Here is a 17,350-nt window from a genome sequence, read left to right as displayed (position 1 = left end):
GCCCAGGTGCCCAGTTTATTTAAATAAAGCAAGCAAGACACTTGCAGAGATGCCAGCTTGTTCCGAACAGCAAATACATATTTTGAAGTGGTAGTTTATCAATTGTAATTCTTGGTTTAATAAATTCAATTTAGTAGATTTTTATCCACCACTATTTCTAAATAATTCGTAGGCTTATATAATTCACCACTTTTTAGAACTTATGTGCACTTCACCAATACAGAAATCCTGCTTATTATTTTCATTTTCTTTCAATTGTACAAGCAAGGTGCTTGTCCCCCAGTAACAGCCACCCCATAGACTGCTGAACTCAAACTGTCTTTTATTTTAACTTTTTATTCTATTTCATGATGTATGGGCCTTCTGCCATCACCTCCTACATCAAGAAGCCTCCACACGGTAGTCCGCGCAGACTGTTTAAAAAGTGAACCAGTTGTGCGCATGAACCCAAAACCTTTTATGAAAGTAATTGAGAGAAATTTATCTTATATATTTGAGAATTGAATCTGTAGTGGTTGACAAGTGAATAAGGCAAGCCAATAAAATTCATAAATAAAATAAATTTTTAATCATATATTTGCTACCACTTTTTTATTTTAACTATATTCTGTATTAAATGAATCGTTCGGTAAATGGATATCCTTCATAGTGGTCTGATCGGACTACCTATAAAGAACCGTGTGGAGGCTTTCACTTATAGGAGGCGTTGCTTCTGCGGTGCCCAATTCTCTATAAATAAATAAAGAAAGAGCGTATGTCATACTATACCTTTCAAAAAGCAAGCAAAAATAGTCAAATATTTGCGAAATTTACTTTGAAGGTTATTTACCGTTTTTTAAATTATTTTGGTGTGTCCGGAGCAGTTGGCATCTCTGAATTTATTACAAATTTTACAAATTGAAATGCGAATGTTCGATTTTTATAAAACACTTGTAGCTTTTATTTATCTTTATAAATTTATGTCAAAATATGATAAAATTGCTTAGTAAAAGAATCGCAATCAATTAGTACGATTGAAATAATCTTTTCGAATGTTATTTGATTAGTAGCAAAATATTACAAAATAGCCAAACATCTCTAAATTAGGCACAATACAATACTGCTCCAACCCCTTCTTTTATCAAACTTTCCATCTTAAAAACCCCGACCTTCCAGCTGTTATTTGCTGGGGTCAATTTCAGAAAATTAATGATTGTTTCTGAACAACAACGTAAGCTGCACGCTTAAAATCGTCATGGTAAATTGTTAGAATAGGTGCTATATGAATCCTTATCTAATAAGGAAACTTGTAGAGAAAAATTTATAAAGTGATAGATAAAGATAATAGATAAAAATCTAATTTTTGAAATAAATCCATGAAGTTACTTCATGTATACATTCTATAATCGATTAATAGAAGATAAAAAAAAATCGTTGGTTTTCACGGTCGTAGCAATTTAGGTTAACTTGATTATCCGATGTTGCAGTTGCACGATTTAAGCTCATCTATCAATCATTAAAAATACATTTTAGTTTACATAAGTTCATAAATATGTATAAAGTGCTTAATTATAATTAAGTTAAAGGTTTCTTAATAAATTGCTTTAATGTTTTCATTTCTCCTTCTAGCTGCACTGAATGAAATAATTAATTTAGGATGAATGTTCTGAATGCTTTTTGATTTTATCAGGTGATACCAGACTTCATTAATAAGCAATGAATATCGTGTTAAGGAATTGTCACTAAAAAGAATGTAATTAATCACTTATTTTTATTAATTATATTTGTCTTCTTGTCAGAAGTAACTTAGCCTATTTGTAAATTATCTAAAAATTATGGGTGATATTAATAATTGTGAACGAGATTAAGAGATAACGTCACTCAAAAGAATGTTCGAAAATTAAGAATAAAATTTGGTCAAATTGTTTCTTAATCCATTACCTGTTTTTGAAATAATATTACATTCCAGTTTAGTCAATCTATTTCCTTTTATTTTTGATATATCATTTTGTTCTCTCTTGTCTGTAAGCTAGCATATAACGAAAATTGTCTGCATGCTAATGAAGCGAAATAGAAAAGCTTGCAAAATAGTGGTATCAACTTAGCATCACGATGCAAACTTTCCCTGCAAGCCTTATTCTAAAATGAGAAAAAATTGGTAGTAAAACAATTGCTAATGATGCATTTTTGTTTGATTTTTAAAAATCCGCAACTAACATGAGTTATGCAAAATAGTGGTATCAACTTAGCATCACGATGCAAACTTTCGTTTCAAGCCTTAATCTAAAATGAGAAAAAATTAGTAGTAAAACAATTTCATTTGATGCATGTTTTTTTTTTTTGATTTTTAAAAAACCGCAACTAACATGAGTTATGCAAAATAGTGGTATCAACTTAGCATCACGATGCAAACTTTCGTTTCAAGCCTTATTCTGAAATGAGAAAAAATTGGTAGTAAAACAATTTCATTTGATGATTGTTTTGGGGAGTTATAAAAATACGCAACTAACATAAGTTAAGCAAAATAGTGGTATCAACTAAGCATCACGATGCAAACTTTCCCTGCAAGCCTTATTCTAAAATGAGAAAAAATTGGTAGTAAAACAATTGCTAATGATGCATATTTTTTTTTTATTTTTAAAAATCCGCAACTAACATGAGTTATGCAAAATAGTGGTATCAACTTAGCATCACGATGTAAACTTTCCCTGCAAGCCTTATTCCAAAATGAGAAAAAATTGGTAGTAAAACAATTTCATTTGATGCATGTTTTTGGGAGTTTTAAAAATCCGCAACTAACATGAGTTACTACATTTGTAACAGATATCAATTAATAAGCGAAAGTAGTCACGGTTAATTTAACTTTTTCCGAAAACAAGATGGAAATATAATGGTTTTAAAATCAGTTGTCAAATAGAATTGTTGAGAAATAGAAATTTTAATATGTAACTTCTTTAATGCAAAATATACAAAAATTAAAATTCACATTAGGAGGACCACTTTAATGGAAACATATTTTAAAAATTGTGGTTACCTCTCTCCATATTTTAAGGATCAAAAACCCAAATAAGTTGGGAAAAAATATATTTATCAGAGAAATCATGTTTCTCTTATCGAATTTAAAATTTAAACATTTGTTAGTAGTAATTAATTTACATATTTAAGGTTTGCACTCAAATCATTAAAATTTGCATCTTTGAGCGTGATAATCTGATTATTAGATCAAAAAATATTGCCAGATGATATGTCTTTTTTTTTTGTGCTCCATACCTCAATTTCCTTAAGTATTACTTAGCTTCTATTTGAAAGGTAAAAATTTTAAAATTCAATTATCTCTGTCGGTGAGATCAGTTATTTTGGTGATGATATCTACGACACTCAATGAGTCTTCCATTTTCTTTTTCAAAAAAGAAGAAAAACCTTTCTTTTAAATAATTTAAAAATAATTTTATGATCAATGTTGTTTAATTTTTTAATTATTTTTAACAATAGTTTACTTACTTACTTCCAGGTACTACTTCCGTATCTGACCAATACCTCCCTAAAAGTTCTACCCTACGATCAAAGTTTGCTTTATGATTCCTTATTTTTAAGGTCTTAAGGTTTCTCTCAACCTCATCAATCCGTCTTTTAAATTCAATTCAGAATTGAAGATAAGGGAGAAAGAACGGTTTACTTCCATTTTTCACCAAAAATGATTATTGAATCGAAATATGTTACGTTTTGAGGACTACTAAGTTTTCACAAATCAATAACGATGGAAATTGGTTCTCCTCGTGAGTTATTACGCAGTGATGATACTCCATGTTAGGAAATAGGGTCCTGTCTACGCATAGATAAGGACGAGGAAATGCAAAGAGAAAAAATGTTGGGAAAACTGACTGAATGAAAAAGTGTTGAACGGGGAGAAATTCTGAGGAATAAACAGTTCTTGTAAAACCGAATGAAAAAGTGTTGAATGGGGAGAAATTTTGAGGAATAAATGGTTCTTGTAAAACCGAATGAAAAAGTGTTGAATGGGGAGAAATTTTGAGGAATAAATGGTTCTTTTAAAACCGAATGAAAAAGTGTTGAATGGGGAGAAATTCTGAGGAATAAACAGTTCTTGTAAAACCGAATGAAAAAGTGTTGAATGGGGAGAAATTTTGAGGAATAAATGGTTCTTGTAAAACCGAATGAAAAAGTGTTGAATGGGGAGAAATTTTGAGGAATAAATGGTTCTTGTAAAACCGAATGAAAAAGTGTTGAATGGGGAGAAATTTTGAGGAATAAACAGTTCTTGTAAAACCGAATGAAAAAGTGTTGAATGGGGAGAAATTTTGAGGAATAAATGGTTCTTGTAAAACCGAATGAAAAAGTGTTGAATGGGGAGAAATTTTGAGGAATAAACAGTTCTTGTAAAACCGAATGAAAAAGTGTTGAATGGGGAGAAATTTTGAGGAATAAATGGTTCTTGTAAAACCGAATGAAAAAGTGTTGAATGGGGAGAAATTTTGAGGAATAAATGGTTCTTGTAAAACCGAATGAAAAAGTGTTGAATGGGGAGAAATTTTGAGGAATAAACAGTTCTTGTAAAACCGAATGAAAAAGTGTTGAATGGGGAGAAATTTTGAGGAATAAATGGTTCTTGTAAAACCGAATGAAAAAGTGTTGAATGGGGAGAAATTTTGAGGAATAAATGGTTCTTGTAAAACCGAATGAAAAAGTGTTGAATGGGGAGAAATTTTGAGGAATAAATGGTTCTTTTAAAACCGAATGAAAAAGTGTTGAATGGGGAGAAATTTTGAGGAATAAACGGTTCTTGTAAGACCGAATATTCAAAAAACATTTTTCAACTTTAACCCCTTGGGGACGGGTGATTCGGAAAAGCATTCGTACAAAATCAGAATCAAGTTGTAATTAAATAAAAAACGGTAACTTAAATGTAGTCGTTGCTAATTTGACAGACCTACTATGCTTTTACTTTAATTATTGTTAGTTTAATCATATATATAATCAATGTTAATTCAAAGTATAACTAAATAGTTTTATTTTGAACAAAGTAATGGTGAATTAAATATATCAAACAATTATAACTCCGCCCACAAATAAACTGCTAAATAAATACTTTGATTACCAGTTTTATCTTTTTACCCTGATTAATACGGTTTTCTGCTGGCAAGTATTCGTACAGTCGGCGTGAAAGGGTTAAAATTGTAAACTTTGTTTATATTTTTAGGTATTTAAACAAATGCTTTTGACATGCAAGCGTATTTTTATTTTTAAAATTTCAATTGAATGCTTAAAAATTCCCAAACTCTGAAATTCGTTTTTCTCAGAGTCAGCTTTCAGAGACATAAACCATTTTCCCTCTTAATCTTCAAATAGTTTTAAAAGTGTTCATGGTGATAAAGTTTCTAAAGTTAAAAAGCATTTTTGCGTAGTTCCTTCCTCAAAATTAATTTTTAAGTTAACACTAGGTTTACGGGACCCATCATTTTGACGCATTTCGAATTTGATAAGGAAAATTACAAAACGTGTTTGCATTTTTATTTTATCTCTTGTAATGACTTTTATCTATTGATCGAGGTAAATATATATTGAAGTCTATTTTCTACAAAAGCGTTGAAATATTGAAATTCTCTTTGTGGTATACCTATCTCTACGGATATGCGTCAATTTGACGCGATCTTAATTTAGACAATATTTTGAGTAAACATGCAAACATCACATCAATAATAAATGGAATGTACCGACAACACTTCGATCCGTTATCCGATATCTTTATCTCAAATAAAACAAGTGATTAAGAACTGTTGCCGATAAGCAATAATAGAAAGAACAAACGCAGAATGTCAATTGATGTCAGAGTGTCAGATTTTGAAGGTTTCAGTAGCTTAGTTCGAGTATTGAAAAATAAAATACTAGAATATTTCATTAATATATATCTCATATTTTCATTTTTTCTTCTTATAGTATACAGAGATGCCAACTTGCTCCGGACAGCAGATATATATTTTAAAGTGGTAGTTTATCAATTGTGATTTTTGGCTTAATAAATTTAATTTAGTAGATTTTTATCCACCACTATTTCTAAATCATTCGTAAGCTTATATAATTCACCACTTTATATTACTTAGGTCATGCTACACCATTTATAAAGCAAGCAAAAATAGTCAAGTATTTGCAAAATTTAGTTGATTGTTATTTAGCGTTTTTTTAATTATTTAGTCGTGTCCGGAGCATTTGGCATCTCTGAGTATATAATTACACTGCTTTCTAAGTGCAGAGATGCCAACTGCTCCGGACACGCCAAAATAATTAAAAAAAATGGTAAAAAACTACTAAGTAAATTTTGCAAATATAAAGTGGTGAATTATGTAAGCCTGCGAATTATTTAGAAATAGTGGAGGAAAAAAATCTACTAAATTGAATTTATTAAACCAAGAATCATAATTGATAAACTACCACTTTAAAATATCAGAGATGCCAACTTGCTCCGGACAGCAAATATCTATTTTAAAGTGGTAGTTAATCAATAGTGATTCTTGGTTTAATAAATTCAATTTAGTAGATTTTTATCCACCACTATTTCTAAATAATTCGTGGGCTTATATAATTCATCACTTTCCTGTACGTTGGTCATGTTACACATTTTAAAAAGCAAGCTTAATGGTCAAATATATGCAAAATTTACTTTGTAGTTGTTTACCGTTTTTTTTAATTATTTTGGCGTGTCCGGAGCAGTTGGCAACTCTGAAATATATATTTGCTGTCCGCAGCAAGCTGGCATCTCTGTAAGCAGGCCTGAAAGCGGGACGGTAAAGAGTACTGGTAGAAGAACTATTTCAATATTAGGTAATATTCGGGAGGAGTTAATCTATTCTCAACAATAACAATTCACTGTAAGGAAATTTTTCACGGCGAAGAAGCAATTCAATATAAAAATTGCATCCGTTAAAAACAATTGGTAGTTATGGATTTTTAATATTCCCGGAAAAAAACAAAAAAATGAAATTTATTTGTTACCAGTTTTTACTCTTTTCCGTCTCGATATATATGGGCTTTCAGCCCTGTCTGTAAGTGCTGTTACATGTTTTGCCATGTTACATGTATTCGTTCTTGGGTCATATTTACGCGTGTTCGTAGAGATAGGTATATAAGAAACGTCCGTAAACCTAGTGTTAATTAATTCTTAAAATTAATTAACTTTATTTTATTAGTAAAATATTTAAAATTCAATTATCTCCGTGTCCGCTTCATTAATCAAAGTACTTCTCTTTGTTTCAAAATCATTTCAAGTAACAGTTTTTTTTCTCGCTTTCTTAGAAAATACAGAGAAACTCCAGTTTCTATTTTCGACCAATCATTTCTAAGATTGTCGAAACGAAGAAAAAAATAATTCTATTCGAACGTTATATGTATCGACAGGCTATTTGTCCTTGGCCTGTTTAATAAGCACATGATTCCTTTACTGTTTATAACATCCGTGATTTCCCTAAGTGTTTTTGAGTGCGGAGGTGTATGGTATTAGACGACGCTGTAACTAGGGGTGTCGAGCATTAGGGGGTCACGGTCACGGGTAGGTGACGTCACTTCGTCCCTGAAGATGATTTGTTAATTGGATTTTTTGACTACAAGCATATTGATAGTGTGATCAAACAATGATTTAAAAGTTTCCTAATCACTTTTGATGATTGAATTCATGCTCGATTGGAAAAGTAATGATAGATAAACGATAAATTATTGAAAAAGTATTTATAGATGGAACATAAATTATTGGAGAGGAAACATATATATGTGGTAGAAAAGTTTATTGTTTAACTGTTTTAGGTTGAGTTATTTGAAATTAAATTGAAAATATTTCGTCTGTGAATAGTTTATGTTTCACAGGTTAAGCAAATTGACACAATCCAACATTTCCAAAGACTTTGAACTATGATTTATTTCTAATATACCAGTAATGCAATTGACCATGACACATTTCGTAATATAAATAACGCTCATTTAATAACGGTAGATAAATAAAATACATGAATTAATATTCCTTTTCGATTGTTTATTTGAAACTAATAGTAGCTCTTAAATCTATTAAGAGTTTGAATTTATGTAGGATACAATAAAAATTATAGATAAATTTTTAAATTATGGAAAAGAAATTAAAAATTTAGTATAAATTTTTGGAAAAGGCATGCGTATTAGGCATATTAATATATGCCTGTTAGGAAGATCATTGCAGAGCAGCTGTTTTGGATTGATTTAATTGAAATAATACTATAAGTATTTAGCATGTGAATAGTTTATGTTTCCCAGGTAAAACAAATTGACACAATCTAACATTTCCAAAGACTTTGAACGATTGTATATTTCAAATATATCATTAATTCAATTGACTTAATACGTTTCTAAATACCCTCATTGCCATAAAATTTATCACACCTAAAAGGAGTAGCCAAAAGGAAACGAAACTTTAAATAAGTAAGTACAATATTGATGTAAATAAAATCAAAGTAAAATAATCATTTATTACAGGAAAAATTACAAATGAATTTAGATTTTAGTACCTTCTTGGCCCACCTCTTGCTCTAATGCAGGATGCGATACAGTAAAAAAATGAGGCATTGAGGTCCCTCATGATGTCCTACAGCATCTCGCTCCATTGTTTCTATCAAAACGCAGCTTCAATCGATGAGGCTGTCCAACTTGTCACTTCAAATGGTTCCAGATAGGCTCTTTCGGTTACAAAACTGTGGATCCAACAGGCCAGGGAAGGAGGGCAATGTAGTAAGGGCATTCTTGTGACACCTTCGCTGTGTGTGATCAAGCATTGTCTAGTTGGAAAATGGCTCCTGAGAGCCCTGCCATGAGTAGAAACACATATGGCTGAAGGGTATCACGAAAGTACTACTCGGCTGGTATGGCCCTTTATTAATCAGTATTAAGGGTGATCGTGTGTCGTATGCAATGGCAACTTAAACCATGACACCCCCTATAAAAGTGGTGTGCTACTGTACTGCGTTGACAAGATTAACGCTCACCATTTAGAGTGGAGTCACTCTCGATGGGATTGGACTGTAACCGAATGGAACCTTGTCATCTTCAGTGATGAATCGTCATTTAATTTGGGCAGTGATGACCGCCTAAATCCTGCCTACGTTGTACAGCAGCACACCGCTTTCACAACTAGTGTGATATTAGTTAACTTAGTGTATGAAGCGGGTAAATGACATTTTCAGACACATTTATTAATCAAAGAAATTAAAAGAAACAATGAAAAATGAATGTATATGACAACCGAAGCTGACGTCTTCAGGGGGTACCAGCTCCGGAAGCCATAAAAGCAAAACCTTTTCTATCGAGAGAGCACGACAAATGTCTAAATTGCTCTCTCTGTACCTAAAAGGTTTTGCAAAGTCCAGAAAGAGAATACAAAACAAAATATGAAATACATAAAGCAAATACAAAAGTATAAAATCAAGACAAATACATAAGAATATAATACCATACCTGCCAACTTTTAATCCTTTCGAGGGTGATTTTCTCCAGTGGTAGTAAAATAGATTTTGAATTGCAATATGAGGTAAAAACATACGGTGTATTTTGAAGAAGCTAGTGCTGATAACCACGGCAGTATTACATATTAATATACAAGCTTAATTCGTTTAAAAATAGTGGAGGTCAAAAAATTATAAATTAAGTTTCTAGATATATGGAATACATAGAAAGCATAAATTTTACTACCACTTTAAATACAGAAATAAAATTTTACGCCAAATGAGTAAAAGTTTCAGGTATGTAATACGCACAAAAACTTACTTGAAAAATAAAACCCATAATCAAGTTACGTTACTGACTGCTAGACAACAACGAAATTGAAATAAACGAACAAAACAACGCCCCCTAATTTGCGCAGAAGGAAGAAAAAAAGGATAGAAAAAAAGAGCGAGAAAGTAGTGACATCATTAATAGAAATTCAAGGAAAATACATACCTGCCAACTTTTAATCCATTCGAAGATGATTTTCCCCAGTGGTAGTAAAATAGAATTTAAATTACGATTTTGTGCTGAAACATAGCTGTATTTTTAAAAACCTTATGCGGACTACTACAAAAATATTGCATATTAATATATATGCTTCATTTTTATAAAAATAGTAGTGGTCAAAAAGATTTTAAATTAAGTTTATAAATGCAAGAACTATATAGAAAACATACATTTTACTACCACTTTAAATATAGAAATAAAATTTTACGCCAAATGAGCAAAAGTTGGCAGGTATGAAAATAGCATGGTCGCGTCAAGATGAGTATGTTTAATGTGGTTGAATTATTTTTGTTGTCATTTTAATTTTAACATAGTAATCCACATTAGTTTTGAGCATGCTTACACACGGAAGCCACATGCGACTATAATCGTTAAAAGTGGTAGAAACTCAAATCATTTTTGTTTATATGTTGTCTTTTTAGTTATTCAACCGTAACTACCACCAGGACTGACATTACAATTTATTCATACTTAAATCAAAATCACTCTTCGCATTTGTTTACCTAATTTTTCCACCTCAGATAATTAAGTTGTTATTTTTTTAATCTTCAATATTTGATTTTTATTAAGTTTTTCCATGTATTTTATCTCATTTTAAATCTTTATTTAAATGTTATTACTTGAACAGTGACCCACAGCATGCTATTCTAGCCAGCCAACTGCCTCACTTTCCTCGAAATATCTATACTTTTCAGTCTCAGCTGCCCTAGGGCAAAATGCAGATTTAGAAGTTTGGTAGTCGCTACCGCGGGCAGATAATTCACCAATTACAGATCAAGCAAGCAATCTTTGCATTCCATTTCAATTGTAAATTTAAAAAAAGTATGCTAGAAAAAGTTGCTAATTTTTATCTCTATTAATAAAACTGACTTTTATTAGCTATCACTTTTTGCATTTATATTCTCCCGAGGCAACCTTGCTTGCTGGATTTTTTTTCTCAATTTAAAGAGTGGTAAATGAAATAAGGCAAAGAATTATTAGCTCACTTTCTAAAGATGTATAATAAAATAGTTCAAATACCACTTTTTTTTCTTACCTTAAATTTAGTCAGTCTGAAAAGTTCACTTACCTGGTTCCTCCACTAAGCTCTTCAGTTAACCGCTTCACCCAATACAGGGTACCCACATCCTGAATAAAATAAAGAGTGCTCACAAACTTTTCTAAAAACTGCCTGCAATTTCATAAACTTAACTTCCAATTTAGTTTTATAAAATCATTTTTGAAGTTTTCACATCACGATTAAAGAAAAGAAAAGATTTTAACCAGGTATTGATACTTCAAAATAAGTATATGTTTAAAAATTTAGCTACTACTTTAAAACAATTTCCAGGCCATGCTTAGTCAAAAATTATCAGATCTAAAGAGGTTAATGTTTGCGGAATCTTTAAAAGTTCCATATTTAAAGACTTTCAATAATAAAATTTTATACCTAATTTATTATTATGTAAATATATTATTAAAATATAAATTTCCATACAGTTTTAAATATTTAAATATTACTAAAATTGTAAACATTCTAATATTATTAAAATTTATTCATCTTTATGTTCTTTTGCTATAAATTCGCACCCTATAGACTGCTGAACTCAAACTGTCTTTTATTTTGACTTTTTATTTTATTTCATGATGTATGGGATATGGGCCTTCTACGCTGCCCAGGTGCTCAATTTTTTATAAATAAAGAAAAAATAGCTATAAATAGAAAGCTTTGTTCCATAGTTTTGTAGAAGATGAAATTAGCAATTCAAAATACTTTGATTGAAAGTTATGTTAAGTGACTCTGAAAAAGCCAAAATTTTCTTATCCCGCAGGTGTGAATAGGTTACTATTTGAGGAAGCTTTAAAAGTTCTATATTACATGACTGTCGGTAATAAAATTTTATACCTAATTTATTATTACATAGTAAGAAAATATAAATTTTTTAAAAGTTTTAAATATTTAATTATTACTAAAATTTTAAACAGTACAATATTATTAAACATTATTCATCTTTTACGTTATTTTGCTCTAAATTGATAGCTTTGTCCCCTAGTCATACCTGCCAACGTTTAATTCCTTCCATTATGATTTTACCCAGAGGTAGTAAAATGAAATTAAAATTTCAATTTTAAGCAAAAAAATACGTTGCATTTAAAAAAGCTTAAGCTGTTTTTCATGATGGTAACACATCTTGAAATATATGCTTAATTTTTTTAAGAATAGTGGTGATCAAAATCATTTAAAAATTAAGTTCAAAAGGAAAAAATAGTATATATTTACTACCACTTCAAATATAAAAATAAAATTTTACACCGAATGCGTAAAAGTTGGCAGATATGCATGGTTTTGTAAAAGATGAAATTAGCAATTCAGAATACTTTGATTAAAAGTTATGTTAAATGATTCTGAAAAGGCAAAACTGATTCAAAAACTGATATTTACTTTTCCTTAAAGACTTCTAATGAAAAAGTAATTAATATCTTTTCAAGAACAGGTGATCAAGGTCAAGTGGCATGGAGTTTCAAGTAGGCGTCTCATCTAATATTATCATCGATTAATCTATTGAATGAAATATTCAAAGCAATTTCTTGTTGCTAATAGACACTTTACAAAAATAAATCTATTTCTAAGAGTTACTATGCAAAATTTGCTTATCCTACAACAGTAGCTTTAGTAAAATTGATATTTTAAGAACAATTTCGCTTAGGTAAAAACATAAATTACATATTTTTCAACATTTCTCAATAAAAAATTTCACGCAGAAAACTTTTTGGTATAAAAATTTAAATTAGTGTACTTGAATATCCAAAGGAATTCACGTCTTTGCAATGAAAAGAAGTAAAACAAACTTTCCAATTATTTATTTTATAACCGTCGTTGAACAGCCGACCCAAATGTATGGGTTTACGACTACTAATGTTCAATTCCGTAGCCTTGTAATTTTGAACCCAATCCAGAAGACAAGGGAACTCCTGGAACTAATCCTCATTTGCGTTACACGGAGGGGAAGACCACGAGAACCTCCCACGGTTAGCCTGACGGCAAGGGGTCTGATCCGTCTACAACTGAGGATATTTCACGTCAGCACTGTGGTCGATGCAAGCCGGATGCGGAATTCGTATCGACTGGGATTCGAACCCGGTTCGCCTCATTGGAAGGCGAATACTCAATCCCTTGAGCCATCGCGGCTGCCAATTATTTATTAGCAAATGTCGGAGTTAAATATTTTATTTTGGACGTAAAAGGGTCGGGCAAAATTATGAAAATCTTTCTATCCACTATGTAAGCAATCAGCCTTTTAGCAGCAAATGTCTTAGAAGATTTTATATGGCAAATCAGCTTGCAGATTTTACTTTGTAAATACTTCCAAAACATTTTTTTGCTAAAAGAAAGATTGGTTACATGGAAATAGTATACTACTGTGCAATTGAAAAATCAACGTAAGAGACCAAAAGTTCAAAATTCAGATTTTTATACATTTGGCATCTTTGCATGGCATACCTGCCAACTTTCATTCTTTCCGAGAATGGATTTTCAGAGTGGTTGTAAAACAATAAATGAAAAACAATCTGACTCAACAATATATTTATATTTTGATCCCGTTGAAATTCGCTTGCGCAAGGATTATTACGCTTTCATATATTTATTGTAATTATTTATATGTGGTGGTGGTCAAACTCATTTATAATTATCTTTATAATTCAAAAAGTTAATTGGAATAACCTGAGTATTGCTACCACTTCAAATATGAAAATAAAATCTTCCGGAAAATCCGGAAGAGTTGGCAGGTATGAATGGTAAGCTACATCTGGCAAAAATAATTTTTTCAAAAATAATTTTTCTTTTATTAGTTATTTGAAATTCTATTTTAGCTTTCATAGCAATAGAAGGAAAATAGTTGTCAAGCCATGTAAGTTAAAGTAAGCGCTTACATATATATATATATATATATATATATATATATATATATATATATATATATATATATATATATATATATATATATATATATATATATATATATATATATATATATATATATATATATATATATATATATATATATATATATATATATATATATATATATATATATATATATCCACGTCTCGCCAAGTTTCCCTAAGTATTATGCAAAGTTGACCTTACTCTTTTAGTGGTATATTTTGGAAAGAGGTAAAAGAAAAGAGTAATCATATGCCTTAGTCATTTGTTTCTTGGTAAGTAGGATTTAAAAAATAATATCGACCACCGCGAAGAAAAGTGTTTAGTTTCAATAAAATTTTAAACATCGCCATCGAACAAAGTAAGTAAAAAAATATTTATAATTCGTAAAATCAAATCCTCTTTCATTAAAAAAAGATTAAATCTGACTCATTTCATTTACAAGGTAAACATCATTCACGACAATTCATTAAACAAAAATTACAGTGTTCTATTTTATTTCATGGAACATTTGTAGATAAAAGCAATATTTAGTGACACGCAGTCCTATTTTTCAGAAACTTTCTATATACTAAATATTATCATAAATATGAACTGAAATATTCATCCGATGTTCTTAATATTCTGTGCAATTTCACTTTAATGTTGATGATTAACTTCAAAGACCTTCAATCCAGTTTCTCAAAACTTCTGAATTAAATCCCCTTGGGCTTAAAAAGAACTTAAAAGGTATCTTCACAATTATTGAACAATACACACTCTAGTTGGAAAATATTTTGAAAAGAACTAACTATTAAGATTTCTAGCTTAAAGCTCTTTACGCCCATGGCGGTAATTTCTAAAAGGTCTATAATCAAGCAAATCAGTCTGACTCCTCAACTGACCTATCAACAGACTTCGTGAATAATCCAGATTTTCCTTAACCTTTGACCTATTCTTTAGGACTTCTTATTCAAAACTCTTTCCATTTTTCTAGAAAATAAGACCTCAAATGTTGAATAATGATAGGTTCTTGGAATGATTCCGTCATTTGATGCGAAACAAATTCTCTCACAAGGTATTCTTTGAAAGGCATGATGCGAGCATAAGCATCAAGGTGTTACTTTATTTCGTATTAATGTTTTATAAATTTGTTGTTGTTATTGTTTATTTTTTCTCTCATCATTAATAACGTAGAGAAATGAGAATAAACTGAGATGAACAAACTGATATCTATAAGCATTTGCTTTTAATCTTAAATTGTTCAAAATTGAGTTTAAACGTTTAAGTACTATAAATAAAGTACGCAGAATAAGATTTGATTTTTTATATTATCAAATAAAGTTGTTGTTGTTGTAGTTCATTTACGTCACACTAGAGCTGCACAATGGGCTATTGGCGACGGTCTGGGAAACATTCCTGAGGATTCCATCACAATTTTGATCCTCTGCAGAGGGGATGGCACCCCCGCTTCGGTAGCCCGACGACCTGCACGCGAAGTCTAGCACTTTACCGTAGAACAGTTTAATGAGGACCAATACCGCACACCCTCGGTCCCTACGCTGACTGATCCAAGTGGTCACCCACCCGCACACTGACCGCAGCCAGTGATGCTTGACTTCGGTGATCTGCCGGCAACCATGTCTTAACGATCAGTCCACTGCGAGACTATCAAATAAAGTAAACATACACACAGGGGTAGCCTGGTTGGCAGCGAGCTGGACTTAAGTTCGTGAGAACGGGAGTTCGAATCCAGCCAGCTGAAGATTCCCCTTGTAGTGACTGGTGACTGGTGCACGCTGAATCTGTCGGGTCACAAAGACCTTCCTGTTCCCCTAACAAATCATACCTCTAGGGGTATTGAACTGGAGGTAGATCATTAATTATATAAAATCAAAATTACGATCTGTGGATGTATGAATGGGTCCACCCTATGAACGGGTGTGACGTATGGGTGTGGCAGAAGTCGAATTCTTTGCCCGAGATGGCACCACTGGAAAACAGGAAAAATCATACCATAATGCCTTAATGGCCAACAACAACAAGTCAACATACAATAAGTTACATAAAATAATTTTCTTTATGTAGTGTTATGGAATAATTTGATAATTTAAAGTCTGGAGATAATTCAGATAATTTTTCTTTATTTGTAACTTTTTATGTTAAAGAAGATAAGTTCTTATATGATGATAAGATAATAATTCCACACACACATATCATTTGGTTAAAAACAATTTGCCTCGACAAATATGCACTGAACGAGATGATACAAACACAAATAACGAGGTGTAGCTTTCTTTATTGATGTAAGAAATGCTTTTATGTTAAAACTGATTGTGGTTGCGCTTGAAATAAATGGATATTTTCAAGTGTTAACTTCGACTTAAAATTTTAATAATAATCGGGTTAGGATGATTCTGATGGATATTAAGATATTTATAATGCGATTAATATATTATAAGGGATTATAATTTATGCGTCCTTAAAAAAACACAAAATCAAAAGTAAAATCTTAAATACTTCTACTATTAAGAAAAGTTTTTCCAAAAGAGCGAAACAGTTGACAGCGGTAATTACAGTTGGCAAAATAGAAAAAAAAATAGAACACTTAAATAAATTTTGATCTAATCATTTAATTTTTAAGTTCTAAAAAGAAATATTAATAATTTGATAGTATAACTTGTACTGGATACAGTGAGCCAAAAAAGTACCATCCTGAATAATTTTTGATCTAATGATAGGATCTTCACGTTCTAGGACTCATTCTTAATGGTTCAAAGAAGTGATCTCAAATATGCTAATTGATTAGTTCAGACGATATTTAGAGCTACGAAACACGATATAAAAACATACTTTCTCTGAATAAATATACCTTTTATTCGATGAATTCGAATTTTTAACCCCCAAAATATAGGTTCATTTACATGGTTTTACATCTTTTTCTTAAAGTAAGTAATTTTAAGTAGCTAAAGTACAAAATTTGAGAGAAATTGGTCTAATAGTTCCTGATAAACAGAATTTTAAATATGTGCCTTCTTTAAAATTTGATTTTTTCAAGAACAATTCAACCGATTTCGCTCAAATTTTATATTTTGCCATGTAAAATTATGCACTTTAAAATGATGTAAGAATTTAAATAACTTAAAATTCAAAATTTGTTTGCTGTTATTTAATAAAATGATTAAAAAAGAATAATAAATATTTACTAAAATTTATTTTACGCGTGAAATTATCTTTGGATAAAGAAATTTTATAAGTGTGTGGAAAAATTTTTCAATGCGTTAAGAAATTTATCGAAAGAAATTATTAAGAAACTTTGGATCGCTCTCCTGATCAAACTATGGGGACTATATTTCCCAGATTGCATCTACCCCCTATATTTTGGGTGTCAGAAATCCGAATCCGTTGGAGAAAAAAAAACATGTTTATTAAGAGAAAGTACGT

The sequence above is a fragment of the Parasteatoda tepidariorum genome, chromosome 12, assembly GCF_982258835.1.
Source record: "Parasteatoda tepidariorum strain Cologne lab strain chromosome 12, Ptep-v5.0, whole genome shotgun sequence".
Classification (NCBI taxonomy): domain Eukaryota; kingdom Metazoa; phylum Arthropoda; class Arachnida; order Araneae; family Theridiidae; genus Parasteatoda; species Parasteatoda tepidariorum.
Note: the sequence above shows the minus strand (reverse complement) of the source record.